General features: G+C 31.7%; 2 protein-coding genes across 9 annotated transcripts in view; both read left to right on the top strand.

Moving 5' to 3' along the window:
• LOC146529840 (CD151 antigen-like) overlaps window positions 1–13,615 on the top strand; it is a 154,316-nt gene that overhangs the window by 108,646 nt on the left and 32,055 nt on the right. The window contains exon 1 of one of the 6 annotated variants that reach the window (XM_085200300.1): window positions 7,839–7,978. The exons of 4 other annotated variants lie outside the window; for them this stretch is intronic. The gene's annotated coding sequence lies outside the window, so the exon portion shown is untranslated. Of the gene's footprint in view, window positions 1–7,838; window positions 7,979–13,615 lie in introns of those variants that run through there. One more of the 6 variants, XM_085200297.1, reaches the window with a different exon arrangement.
• SH3PX1 (sorting nexin 33-like protein SH3PX1) overlaps window positions 1–13,615 on the top strand; it is a 141,855-nt gene that overhangs the window by 108,581 nt on the left and 19,659 nt on the right. The window contains exon 1 of one of the 3 annotated variants that reach the window (XM_085200292.1): window positions 7,862–7,978. The exons of the other annotated variants lie outside the window; for them this stretch is intronic. The gene's annotated coding sequence lies outside the window, so the exon portion shown is untranslated. Of the gene's footprint in view, window positions 1–7,861; window positions 7,979–13,615 lie in introns of those variants that run through there. 3 annotated transcript variants of the gene reach the window in all.

Below are 13,615 nucleotides of genomic sequence, written 5' to 3'. Positions count from 1 at the left end.
AATAATCAGAGACGTAATGTTTTACGTTCGTTTCATAAATATTATTATTAATAAATAATAATTCATTCCGTAAGTATTTTTAAAATATTTTTTTTTCAAATCGAACCTGTTGGTTTAAAGATTAGCGAGTTTAACCAAATAAACTCTTCGGCTTTACAATATTAGTATAGATTTACTTTCTTAGGTTGAGCTCGCGACGTTGAGCTCTGCCACTCAAGACGCTATGCATATCCAGAATTTGGCAGAAAGTGGGGAACGGAGTGGTTAGACACTAGGTTCCCTCTGACTACCCTGCTGTGTGCGAGATACAGCGTGAAGCTGATTTGATTTGAACTTTCTTAGGTAGATAGCAATTTTAAAAGTTATACCTACTCTTCTTAGATTTCTTTTTCGTTTTATACATTTTTTTCATATATCTACTATATATAATATATTTAATATTTTTTTTATCGATATGAATGAATAGAAACTATATTTTTATATACTTCTAAAATAAAATCAAATATATAGTGCGGCAACACAAATGTTTGTTGCTTGAAAGACAAGCTTGGCGCGGTGCCGACTAACAAAGTAGCTGAGATTGACAATAGCGACTTTAATGTCGACAATGTTTCGACAGAATGCTCAATTACAAAGCCATTTTGTATTACAGTTACATTTGTTTTCCGTTTTATATGTATTTTTTTGTATATGGACATATATACTTATAAAAATAAAAAAATATATATAAAAATATTTATTTCAGTTCCACTTATTATATATGTAGCTACATAGAAAGTAATGAGACCAACCTAGTAAGTAACTAGTATAATACTAGTACTTGTAACAGGGGGCCCCGCTCTTCCATAACACTTCATACATTCGTTATTGAAACAAAAACAAAAATAAATGGGATATAATTATAGCTACTTTACAATACAAAATATATAGAAAACAAACAATAATTATAAATAACAAAATTTATGTATGTAGATCAATTAAAGCTAAAACGTGTGCATGTGTTTGTCTGTTCGTGGGTGGTGTGGGGTTGGGTATGTGTGTGTGTGCGTTTGTGTGTGCCTGTTTGAATGTTGAATGCTGTGTGTGTGTGTGTATGTATGTGTAGTGCAAATTCAACGTCGCATCAGGGCTTCTATAGAGTCATAATAAATATATATACGCCTTTCAGTAATACTCAAGAACCAAAGAATATTGAACTTAAATGGGCGGAAAGCAGAGAACGGATTCTCTACCTTTGGAGATAGTCAAATTTAAGATCACAGCAGTAGTATAGTAGATAGGATTGGTGGTGGCGGAGGAGCACCAGTGTGTCACTGTAAACAAGACAGGTTGTGGATTCGAATATGAATGAGATATTTAATATTTTCAATTTGGCGTCGAATTCTGCCACTCAACACACAATTCCTCCGGAATTCGGCGGAAAGTGAGCGGCAACATGTCTTAAGACTAGGCTCTCTTCGTCTACCCTGCTACATATGGGATACAGTGTGAAGCTGAAAAAGAAATTGTATAATTTTTGACGTTAAAAATCTGAACGACTTACTATTTTATGTTAAAATATATTAGGTATATTCTCTTCAAGCAGTCATTTCCATCGAATCAAAATCTTAGAATAAGAATAATTCACATTAAAATACACTTTATGCTATTGACATGTTGTAAGGTATCCTCTATTTCGATACTGATCTCTCCAGTATGTCAGATACAGTCCTAACCGAGATAGGACAGGGATAGACAATATCAAACGTATCCGGACATCAACAATAGATATCCTTTGAGCAGCACACAGCGTTTGCAGCTTATCGATGTCAATCTTGATGCGGTAACGGATCGTTTATTTCAGTCGAACCATACCGTCCATGGATACTTTCTTAACAATATATTTTAAAAGTGAAAACCGTATGCCATTCGAGGAAAATATATATTTAATATTTTTATTTGCTCGGTAGCGATGCAAAGCGCCCCAATTAACACGCAATGCCTCTAGAACTTGGCGAAAAAGCTAAGACCTGAGTTTCTTATCAATAGGTTCCCAGGTAAAGGTTAGGTAGGTTAGGTAAGGTTCCCTGCCAATCTTGCTATTTGCGGGATACAGCGTGAAGCTCACTATTAAAATCGTATCTGTAAAATCATTGTCCGCTCTCCACTTTACGTCCAATTTTCGGGACAACGTGTGAAGAGGTTCGCGGAATCCAATAGTGTATCACGTGAACATACTTTTCCTTTATTAATTTCCTTGTTCTTATAACTGTGAACAAACGTTTTTTTAGCTATAAGAACGAGGTTAAGTGTCATCTGTGTCATCATTACCATGTCAACACAACAAGTATTAAAAAACGTTTCTCTATTCTATATAAAATGTCATAAAATGGCGTATCTGTTTTAAATATTTACAAAAAAATACTTTTAGCATTGCAGCCACACATATTAAAGTATATAGCTATTTCAGTATTTTGGACATTTTCGTTTAAACTTAGCGTCACGCTGTATTCCTCGTGGGGCAGTCAGAAAGAACGAAGCGGCAAACGCTACGGTCTCTATATACCTCTTTCACCTCGTCCACTGTCATATATGCCCTCCGGGTCCTCCATTCATGTTTTTACGTGACCTTTCTTCCTAAAGTATCTTTGATAGAAGGTAAACCGAGATATCCTCTTTTCTCGGTCACATTTTCGTTTAATTTACTAATACCTTTTAGAAGAGTAAATTCCAGGAATATTTAGTAAAGAAATTTGCTTCTGGAATATAACATAATGCTGTGACAAACTTTTGAATTCCAGAGCGATCGTAGGAAATCTTTTACAAGAATTCGACAGAGTTTGGACTCGCTACGAATATTTTGGCGGCTGTCCATTGTTTTGACAGCTAAAATATTTTTAGCTTTAATATTATGTAACATTACATAATATCTTACATTTTTTATTTAAATTATTAAAATTTTATATGAGCGTTGAAAACTTCAAAAGAACATGAATCGATAAAAAATGATAGAAGTAGGTATGTTATGACAACTTGTTATAATGCTAGTACCTCTTTCCCACTGTATCCCGTACATAGCAGGGTAGCTCTTGAGACAATCCGTTTCCACATTTCTTCCTAATTCTGGAGGCATTGCATGTTGAGTGGCGAAACTCAATGCCGCGCTTTGCCTTGTTACCGGAGCGAGGAAACGGAAAATAACAATTGCATTTCCTCAAATGGGAAACGAACCCACATCTCGTCACGTTTATAGTACGCATACGAATTCAATTCTTATCATACAAAAAAACAGAATGTGAACTAAACAATTATAAGTATTTACAATTTACAAAATATCCTTATACTTTAAATAACGAGGTCCAGTCTCACAATAGCCTATTGTGAAACTGGAGCAGCCAGTTTTAGCTCACTCTAATAAGATGTACTTCAACTCAAGTCTATTTTCGCTTTATTCAGTAGATTGCGCTTTACAACAGCTTAATTAGTTAAATTTTTGATGCATAAGTGCTCCGAAAATATAATACTCTTAATTATATACCTGAGGCCAGTGGCGCTGGAGCACAACAGTGCGACTGTGAAACCTACAGGTTATGGGTTCGAACCCCACTCGAGCAAATGAAATATTTAAAATTTTCATTTCTTCGCTCTGGTGTCGTGGCAAAGCGAAGCGTTGAGTTCCGCAACTGAACAGTCAATGTCTCCAGAATTCAGAGAAAAGTGGGAAACAAAATGTATTAACACTAGGTTCCCTCTGCCTACCCTGCTGAGGGATAAAGCGTAGAACTGAAAAATAAATATACCTACTAGCAGTTCATAAATATTTTTTAATTCTTTATAATTTGTTAAGTAATAAGTTCTTTCTAATCGTAATTATTTGATGAAGTGTAAAGATTAAAGTATATAGTGTATTCATAGTATATATATAGTACATATATAAAACTATTTCGTTACTGAATGACAGACAAAACTGCACGACTGTAAAAGCTGAAATTCGTAGGTGCGTAAACATAGGATTATTCGCAATAGCTATGGAAACGAGAAAGAACAGATTTTTTCCATTTTATGTCACCCATTATATAAATATATGTTTTTCTGTATAAATGGTAAGAAAAAACATGTTATTATATACATATTTAGCTGCTCTCTAAAGTAAAGAAAAAAAACAAGTATACACAAGGAAAATATGCTTGTAAATAAATCAAATATCTCTATATATATATATATAAATCAAAATGTCTAAAATGTTCATAAGTCTCAACGTACACCAAGCACAATTTAGTGTTCATTCGTTACACAGCTAAACTTTTACATGTTCGGAACTCGCCCGACACCAGCTGTCTACAGTCTTCGGATTTCCCACTACAAATTTGTGCAATTTCATGCTGTACTTCTGTAGTTTCTGTTCAAGATATAAATTTGGGGGCTTCTTTAGTACTAACAGTTTAAATTTATAACTGCTCATTTAAGATATCGTGGTAATTATTTTTTAAACTGTAATAGCCAAGCAAAACGTACCGATATACAAAATGTAAAATTTATTCTAATAAAAATCCAAATCCAATTTTAAAATACATATTTTTAATGTTTAAACAATATGAATCTCCCTCATAAAACTTTGCACATTTTTGAAACAGCGATAGCCACGTAATACGCTTCATACTTTCATAGTAGAGCTTGAAAAATATTTCTACGGAGCTAGCTCTCGATAGTGTTACTTCACGTACATATGTATAGGCGTTATCCAAGATAAAATAAATCATTTGAATATCTATAGTGGGAACCAAATATTGAGATAACTTACAGATTTGGCCAATGTATTTTCATATAGTTTTGTGCATACAATAAAAAAATAAAATAAATCAGCTTCACGCTGTATCCTGCGCATAGCAAGGTAGGCAGAGGGAACCTCGTTTTAAGACAATTTTGCCTCGACACCAGAACGAAGAATTGAAAATAATATAGTGCGGTGTCTCCTGAATTCGGCTCTCCGGCATCTCCAGAATTCAATGGAAGATGGGGCACTGAGTGTCTCAATACCCTACTACATGTGAGATAAAGCGTGAAGCTGAAGAAAAAAATATTTAGGAATAATTCTTAAAAAAAAATAATTTCCCTGTAAGTACAAATACAAATGGTTTAGGGGTACTCATATACGTTTTATAAGAGCAGGGATGTACGACGGCGGTCGAGTAATAAGTTTAAGCTGCACTTCGCTACAAACGCTACACGTTTGCGTACTTCGTGCTATTGCCCTCTTAAGTTCTATAAATCTTTGCGCTTCCAACTTGTTATATCTGCTTCAATATTTTGTCGTTGGACGTTTGTAAGTTTTCTTGTATTATATTTGTTTATTTTTATTGAAATATACGTTTTTATTTCACTAAACATGCCTTAAGTACCTTTTTATATAAAAACTAGTGGACCCGAACGCGGCTACGCCCGCCTGAACTATACGAATATTTATTAAATATATTTATGAAATTTATTTTCAGTTTTCAATAGAGAGATGCGTTAAGCAAGCTCATTTTGGGTGACGTTTTCTAACAACAAACTTTGCAAATCGTTGCTTAGATTGCAACGCGATGGTTGTTATTAATATGCCGGAATAAATTGCATATCAAATTAATAAGTATTTTAATATATGTGTATATATCGAAAATATTAAAAATATGAGAAAAAAAAGTATCCTATGTTCATCCCGAGACCCTGAAGTATCTCTGTATGAGTATTTTATCACAATTAAATTAGCGGTTTGGCCCGATTGCGTAAAAGACAGACAGACAGACAGAGTTACTTTCGATTTTATAATATAGGTATGGATTACAATAGCCTGTCCGCCCCTAAATTATATTTAATTCGAAAATCGTTTTCATAAAAAATCAATCCTATAATCCTAATTTTTTTGGTATTTTTTTATCACAGAATTTTATGACATATTATTTACAATGTCTTGAATAAATACGCAGACTTTTTGAGAATAAACATTTACAAAAGATAGAGATATTATTCTGCTCTATTAAACAAAAAGCACAAAGCAAAAAAATACACGTTATTTACATTTGAATCTCCGCAATTTCCCAGAAAGCGTGATCTCGAGGCGTTAAGATCCTCTTAACGAAATTCTTTCAAGATTTAGGGCGGATAACAGCATCCCTTCTTATCTAATTTTAGATTCACACAAAGGTCAGCTGAAAATTAATTTTCTTGAAAAGTGCTATTTAAATTAATATCCCATTTACCTTCTTATAATATTTTTTGAGGGGATGCCCAAAAAACCGAGTATAATTTTATTATCGGCACCCGCAAAAATAACAAATATTTGAATATTAACGAAAGATAAAAATATTTTCGAGGCCAGTCATAGCGCAGGGGCACAGGTGTGTGACTGTAAAACCGACTGGTTGAGGGTTCGATCCCCACTCGAGAAGATGAAATATTTATTTAAATGGATATTTCCATTTCTTCGCTCTGGCCGAGGCAAAGCGCGGCGTTGAATTCCGCCACTCAACTCGCAATACCTATAGAATTCGACGAAATGTGGGTAACGAAGTATCTTAACAGTAGGCTCCCTCATTTTAACGGAAATTATGAAACAAAAAAATGTAAATATTTCATATGAAGCTTATAATTTATTACAGTTCAAAGTTCTTGGCCTTAATCGTGTATCTACATATAAGAGCAGATAATATCTTCAAATAGACTTGCTCTTGAAATCTGTTTCTGGCAACTCTAGTTATAGGTATCATTCGATTGCGCCCACGCCCGTATTACTCAAGACTTATTTATTAATAAATTTAAGAACTTAAGACGTAATACTTACTATAAATAAATATAGATATTAAGGAGTTACTCACAAAATCGCAATATTTTAAAACTAAAAAATTGACTACATTTTTCCTACTACTATTTGGGGAAATGAATTATTTTTATTAGGTCGCTCTACTAACAAGACGCAGCTTTGAATTCTGCCCATGAACGCGTGATATCTCGAAAATAACGCGGAAAGTGGGGAACGGAGAGTTTGGGTGCCCTCTCTCTATTCTCCTATATGTGAGGTACAACGTGAAGTTGTATATTATGTATAATAAAATACATTTGTTCATACAATAGCGCTATATCCCGCCACCCAATTTACAATCAAAATTAACAAGCAATTTCAATATGTTCGAGAGGTCACAGAATAGTGAAGGTCAGGGTATTATGTCACTAGGTTTGCTGTTTTTTTTTATCGCAATGTAGATATATACACGCAAAAGATTCATAAAAGAATATATTTTATGTTTTAAGCATATAAATATAACCTTGGACTTTACTTTTGCAATTCTCTATGATTCTTAGAATTTATATAACTTGTTACTTTTTGTACCTAAACAAACATTATGTGTAATAAATATGACTCATTTGAACTATGTTTTATATATATTTTCCATAGTTTTATCAATTTAATTACTAAAATGAATAAAATATAAAATGATTATTAATCATTAGAATAGAATCAGTAAAATCTGTAGAATTGGCTGAGGGGACCTAATGTTAAGACAGCCGTTCCCCACTTTTCACCGAATTCACGAGGCATTGCGTGTTGAGTGCCGTAACTTAACGCCTCGGTTTGCCTCGACACCAGAGCGAAGAAATGAAAACATAAATTTAAACAAATATTTCATTTTTTCGTGTTGGGAACTGGCCCAAAAGCAATTATCAATAGAATCGACTCTACCACCATCATTAAGTCCTAGTATAATTAAATTCACACTCAGATCCATATATCGTTTAGTATTCAATCAAAAACCTGCGAACACAACTACGTAATAGTATTTACTTGCTAATGTAAATGTAGTCAGTACGGTAGCAGCATTTGACGCGTAAAGGCGTACCTTAGCGGATATTAGAGTTGCGTTTCCCGCCTAATATCGTGAACGTTTAATAATAATATATGAAATATTAATGTGGATAAGTGATTTAGGTGAAAAGTGAGTTTTGATGCTTATAATATTTATGTGTAAGTATTTGTTTTGTTTTATATGGGTCATAATCAGAAAAGTGGACATTTTCGAATTCGTAACGTAACTGATAAGTAACAACACTGATAATGTTTGTTACGAAACTGATGATATAAGGCATTATACACAACAAAGTAAGGATATTATACGAATAAAACTACTGTTGTTTTTATTTAATGAGACACAAATTAAAATTTTAAAGATTCAATCGTTGAATTAACAGATTATAAATGTAAGAAAACATAACAAAGTGACAATATTAACAATATAATAATGCTAGTTCGTAACGTAATAAACTTCTATTTCTAGTTAGAGATCACAAAGTTAATGATAAAATTAAATCCACTTTAAAATATATCAAAATTTGAGTCGTTATCACGGGAATTAAGTTTAATTCTTTGTAAGTGTTTATTCCGCATATCTTCATATTTAATAGGATTGGTCTTTTTAAGACGTTCTCTATATCTTTTATGTGTTTCAGCATTTGACATAGGAGCCATGGCGCTTACTGAAAATAAAAAAATATTTATCAATAGATATTTAATAATATTTTATGTTTATTGTTTAGATCTTTAACAACGCTAGTACAGAACGTATTTGTTTTTAAATAAAAGCTTCACCCACTTGAACTACATATTTATTAATTCACTATCTCCAGAGAAAAAAATAGTAATTACAAAATCACAACTAATTTCAGGAAGAATAAAAAAATGTTTTTAACTAAATCGGTTAAGCCGTTTCTGAGATAAGCGTGCACAAAAACATTAGACAAACAAGCAAACAGACAAAAAACTTAAAAATCATTATTTTTGGTTACTTTACGTTATCAAAAGTCACCAATTATTTTTTTCATATGCCAGCATTTTTTTTTTATATACATATCTTCCGATGGTAACGTAATTATGAACTAGGCTTCATATTTTCTCAGTTTCGTTACGTAACGAAATATAACGCAATTGAGAATAAAGTCTGAGAAATTCTAACCTTTTTAAATATTTGCTCTTAAGCCACGTGTTGCATGTGTAAGCACTGAAGTTCTTTTTTGAGATTTTGTAAAAAGAAGCAAATAACATAAACAAGAAAACGAAATTATAGAATACTTACCAAAATAAAAGCCGTTTATAACCCTGAGATGTAATTTTACATATTCCCTCTAAAACATTTGAACCCCTCTACTGCTGCGAGAACACTACTTGTTGTAGCTACGACAGCATTGACTTTTAGAATTATGGTGCCACAATAAAAACTAATATTAAACACCATCCAAAATATTTGCATTCATAATTTAATTGTACGTTACTAGCCCTGAGTAACAAAAAAGATAATATTTTGGGACAAATTTACTTAATTCATATATATTATTTATTAAATAATATATCAATAAAAGTACTTTTGTTTAATATTTTGCATAAAGTAAAGTAATATAAACATATCTGAAATCAAATAAAACCATAAACATTCGTAACAAATCAATTTTTAAAAAGTAAAGTGGTGAATGGGACACGAAAAATTGTATGGAAGCATTTTGAAAAGTTTTTTGCAACTAACAAAAAATACTATTAATAGCCATAATACATTTAAAATATTACAAAAATCTTTAAGTTAATAAGTAAATTTATCGTAAATGGCAAAATATTTAAATTATCTTTAAAATTGTATTTTTAAAACGCATTCAAAGTAGCGGGACAAGAAAAGACACAAAATGTACACTTTTTCTGATTATGACCCATATATGAATCGATTATAAAAACGATAATATAAACACCATTCGTATTTTTCTCTTTTTAGTTTTGTCGAACAATTTTGTGAGTACAATTGAATTTATACTATGTTCTATTTATTATACAGCATTTATGTAACTTCTATTAAAATGATATTTTATACGTAATTTATAAAATACATGGCCTAGCCTTGCTATTTTCTTATATTATAATTCAAAGCTAATTATCCTCATCAATTATAAATAATAATTGCTGTACTATTAATAATTACAGATAAAAAATATCTACATATAACTTAACGTTACGGCAATATTAATTAAGTAGGTATTAATATATGAAAATTGTAAATCTCACTGTAAAATTAATGTTCTTTTAGTTAAAACCAAAAAAACTTACATAAATTAAGTCTATCTTAAACGTATATGCGTACATGCAACACGGCTTATCAAAAGTAAATAATACTATTATTAAATGTATTAAACTGAAATAAACTTTAACATATGGATGGTAAGTGCTAATTTGCTTTAAATGTTATATGTAACACATGGTAGAGCATTGTGTACTGATGTTGGCCTTGTATACAAAAGTCACGCTGCTGATACGTCATCGTAAAAACACATACTAACAAGATGTGTTTGCTTATTAAAAGCACCTATACAATTAACTAATATAAAAAATAAATAAACTACGAGTATTAGTTTTTTTCTACGGAAAATGGAGAACGGAGTGCCTTAACACCTACTTTCTCTATGCCTATCCTGCTGTGAACGGGATACAACGTGATGCAAAAAAAATAGTAATTTAAATTAAATTCACAAGAATTTTGCTTATAAGCTACAGTAGGTATAAGCTTCTAAAATTGGATTTGATATCGATCTTCATTGATGTGGGAAGGCGTGTGTTTACTACGTATTGGACCGAATGGATGATGCAGTTAATCACTGTCTCATCTCAATGTACGAAGTGCAACGTTGAAAACTTTACTTTGCAACTTTAAGGAGAATGGAGAGTTACATTAATAGGTTAATTTCGTCTATATTTTATTATGAAAAAGGTTTTTAAATTTACGGGGTTCATATTTCTTTCTTCTTTTTTCTCTTTATCGCTTTATCCCTATGCAAGGTAGCCACAACATATTTTATATGTTTTTTATTAACTCAATAAGTCAAAAATATGTTCAAATCTATCTTTTTTATTATCTTAATCTATTTTTAGCTAAAAAAAGTCTATGGAACGAAATCGCACTTCCGCTTTGATACAGATTGAGTCATGCAAATACTAAGCCAGTTTTTTTAATACATTATTTAAAACTATCCAAAAAAGGCCAAAGAACTATTAATAAGTAGAGCTCAGTCACGACCGTGACTGTATCGATAATAGTATGGAAATGTAACCTTGAGGAATTATCATCTTAGCCATATAAAAATTTTATACGAGCGAGTCGAGCTTATACTGTTTATATGTATTTAGTTGCCTTGACCTCCTTGTATATAATTAAGAGGATTGCATACATTATTATGCATTTTAATTAAAATGTAAAAACTTAACAACTATAAAATAATGAAGCTATAAACCTCTTAAACTATAATTTTATAAGAAACTAGCGGCCCGCTCGCGCTTTAACCCGCGTGAACTACACGAATATTTATTAAATATATTTATGAAGTTTTTTTCAGTTTTCAATTGAGAGATGCGTCAAGCAAGCTCATTTTGGGTGACGTTTTTTAACAACAAACTTTGCAAATGGTTGCTTAGCAACGACGGTTGTTATTAACATGGCGGAATAAATTGCATGTTAAATTAATAAGTATTTTAATATATTGATATATATCGAAAATATTACAAATATGAGAAAAAAAAGTATCCTATGTTCATCCTGAGACCCTCAAGTATCTCTATATGAGTATTTTATTATATATATAAATAATATGATATTTTAAGCGAGAAATGAATCTTCGTCACACTACCTACTACTGAAATGGACAGAAAGACAATTATCTTTTTCCTTATTATATAACGCAATGGAAAACGTAAAGCATCTGAAACTAAATGAAGTTAAGTTCCCATTTAAAAATAAGTCACGTACTTGATCTTCTCTTTGATTTTCCGAGGTATATGAACTCATTTGGCCGAGATTGAAACCAATATCTCAAGATATACGATCTGACAGCGACCACTAGGGAATTGCCTGCAGTATATTGCCTTGCCGAGTCTCTTTCTGTGAAACATCTTCGTGCTAGTAAAAAATCTTTTAGAAATTTTCACCGTTCCTCTTTCTTTAATTAAAAATTTGGAATCTGATTACTTTTTTCTTTTAAAAAGTTTAGTTTTGATTTAATCTTATCAATAAAATAAAAGCTAACGAAAAAACAGAAGTTATGCTTTTAAACTATATTTATTTCACACAATGTCAATTTAAACTCCGAGTATTCGGTCCATTTATAAGGAAAATGTTATATTGCAAATAAACTCAAGATGATGAATAGCAAAATTTAAGCCACAGGATAAACTTTTTAAATAAATAAATAAAATCATCTTCACGCTGTATCCCGCGCACAGCAGGTTAAGCAGAGGGAACCTAGCGTTAAGGCACTCCGTTCCCCACTTTCCGCCGCCCCGCCGCTATTCCTTGACACTAGAGCGATGAAATAGAAATATAACTTATATATATTTCATTTCCTCATGTGGGGATCGAACCCACTACCAGTTGCGCACTCCATGTGCCACTGAGCCAAGACTGGCCTCTACTGTACCTACTGTATACTGTATGTATAAGTACTAGTAAGTTATCTAATTGAATTTTAAGATCGTAAATAATATTCATGCCTGAAATTTATAATTATTATGTTCTTTAATTACTCTGCACACTGTTTAACAACGATAACAACGAGTTTTAAATATTAATTTTTCGCTGCAAACCTCCTCATTGTTCGTTCTAACCTTGAAACATGACACTGGATGTTGAGAGAAAAAACTGGAGTGACTCTTACGTCACACTCTAGTTGACGCCTGAAACTGATTCCTATCCACTATAACAAATACCGAAACTAAATATTTTATTTACTCGTCTAAAAAACTAAATACAGAACAAGTAATTTTAATTATCTTAAATATTTTTCTTGCTTCATTTTATATCTTGCTTTAGCAGCGTAGGCAGAGAGAATTCAGTGCTAAGACACTTCACTCTCTGCTTTTCGGTCTCATTCGAAACAACGCGCGTTGAATTAAAAGAATAGAAAATAATTAATTTCTCCTAGTGTGGGTCGAACCGACAACTGTCGCTTTGGAGTTGGACTCTATTAAACTTTGGCACGCTGCTGGTCTTAATTAATTGGACCGTTTATTTTGAAAGTGGTGTAAGTCCATTTTCTTTTTTTTCGAGAAAATTAAAGGTTAGTATGTCGATGATTATGCAATTTCATTTACCGACCGATTTTAATTTGTTCAAAATATGGGTTTTTTTTGAGAAATTAAACACGGACTAGTTATATATAAAAAAATTACATTAAATTAAGCATGAATTACGTGATAGCTCATTATTCTCAAAACTGGACTTACACCACTTTCAAAATAAACGGTCCAATTATGGATTAAATTAAATATATTTCAAATGTATTTTTATATGACCCTAAACAAACCTACATATAAAAACTTTATGGCGTACTTTTTTTATTTAGGTACATATTTTACGGTATTCTTATATATAGGTTTTCTTAAACCTAATATATACCTAATGTTTCTTTTTGTTGAAAATCACGAAGCTACCTTGCTAATCTTATCAAAAGTAGTTCTCGTTTGTATCGTACTATACATATATACTCGTATATCGGTAGCAACTAGCAATGTTATAAAAGAATAACGTTCCACCGAGGCGTGCGATACTTGTAAATATTTACAAAGAAAGCCGTATTGAAC

Source organism: Heliconius melpomene, chromosome 17 (genome assembly GCF_056956725.1).
Source record: "Heliconius melpomene rosina isolate 202511_hmr_F chromosome 17, ASM5695672v1, whole genome shotgun sequence".
Classification (NCBI taxonomy): Eukaryota; Metazoa; Arthropoda; class Insecta; order Lepidoptera; family Nymphalidae; genus Heliconius; species Heliconius melpomene.
Note: the sequence above shows the minus strand (reverse complement) of the source record. Positions and strands in the feature narration are given on the sequence as shown.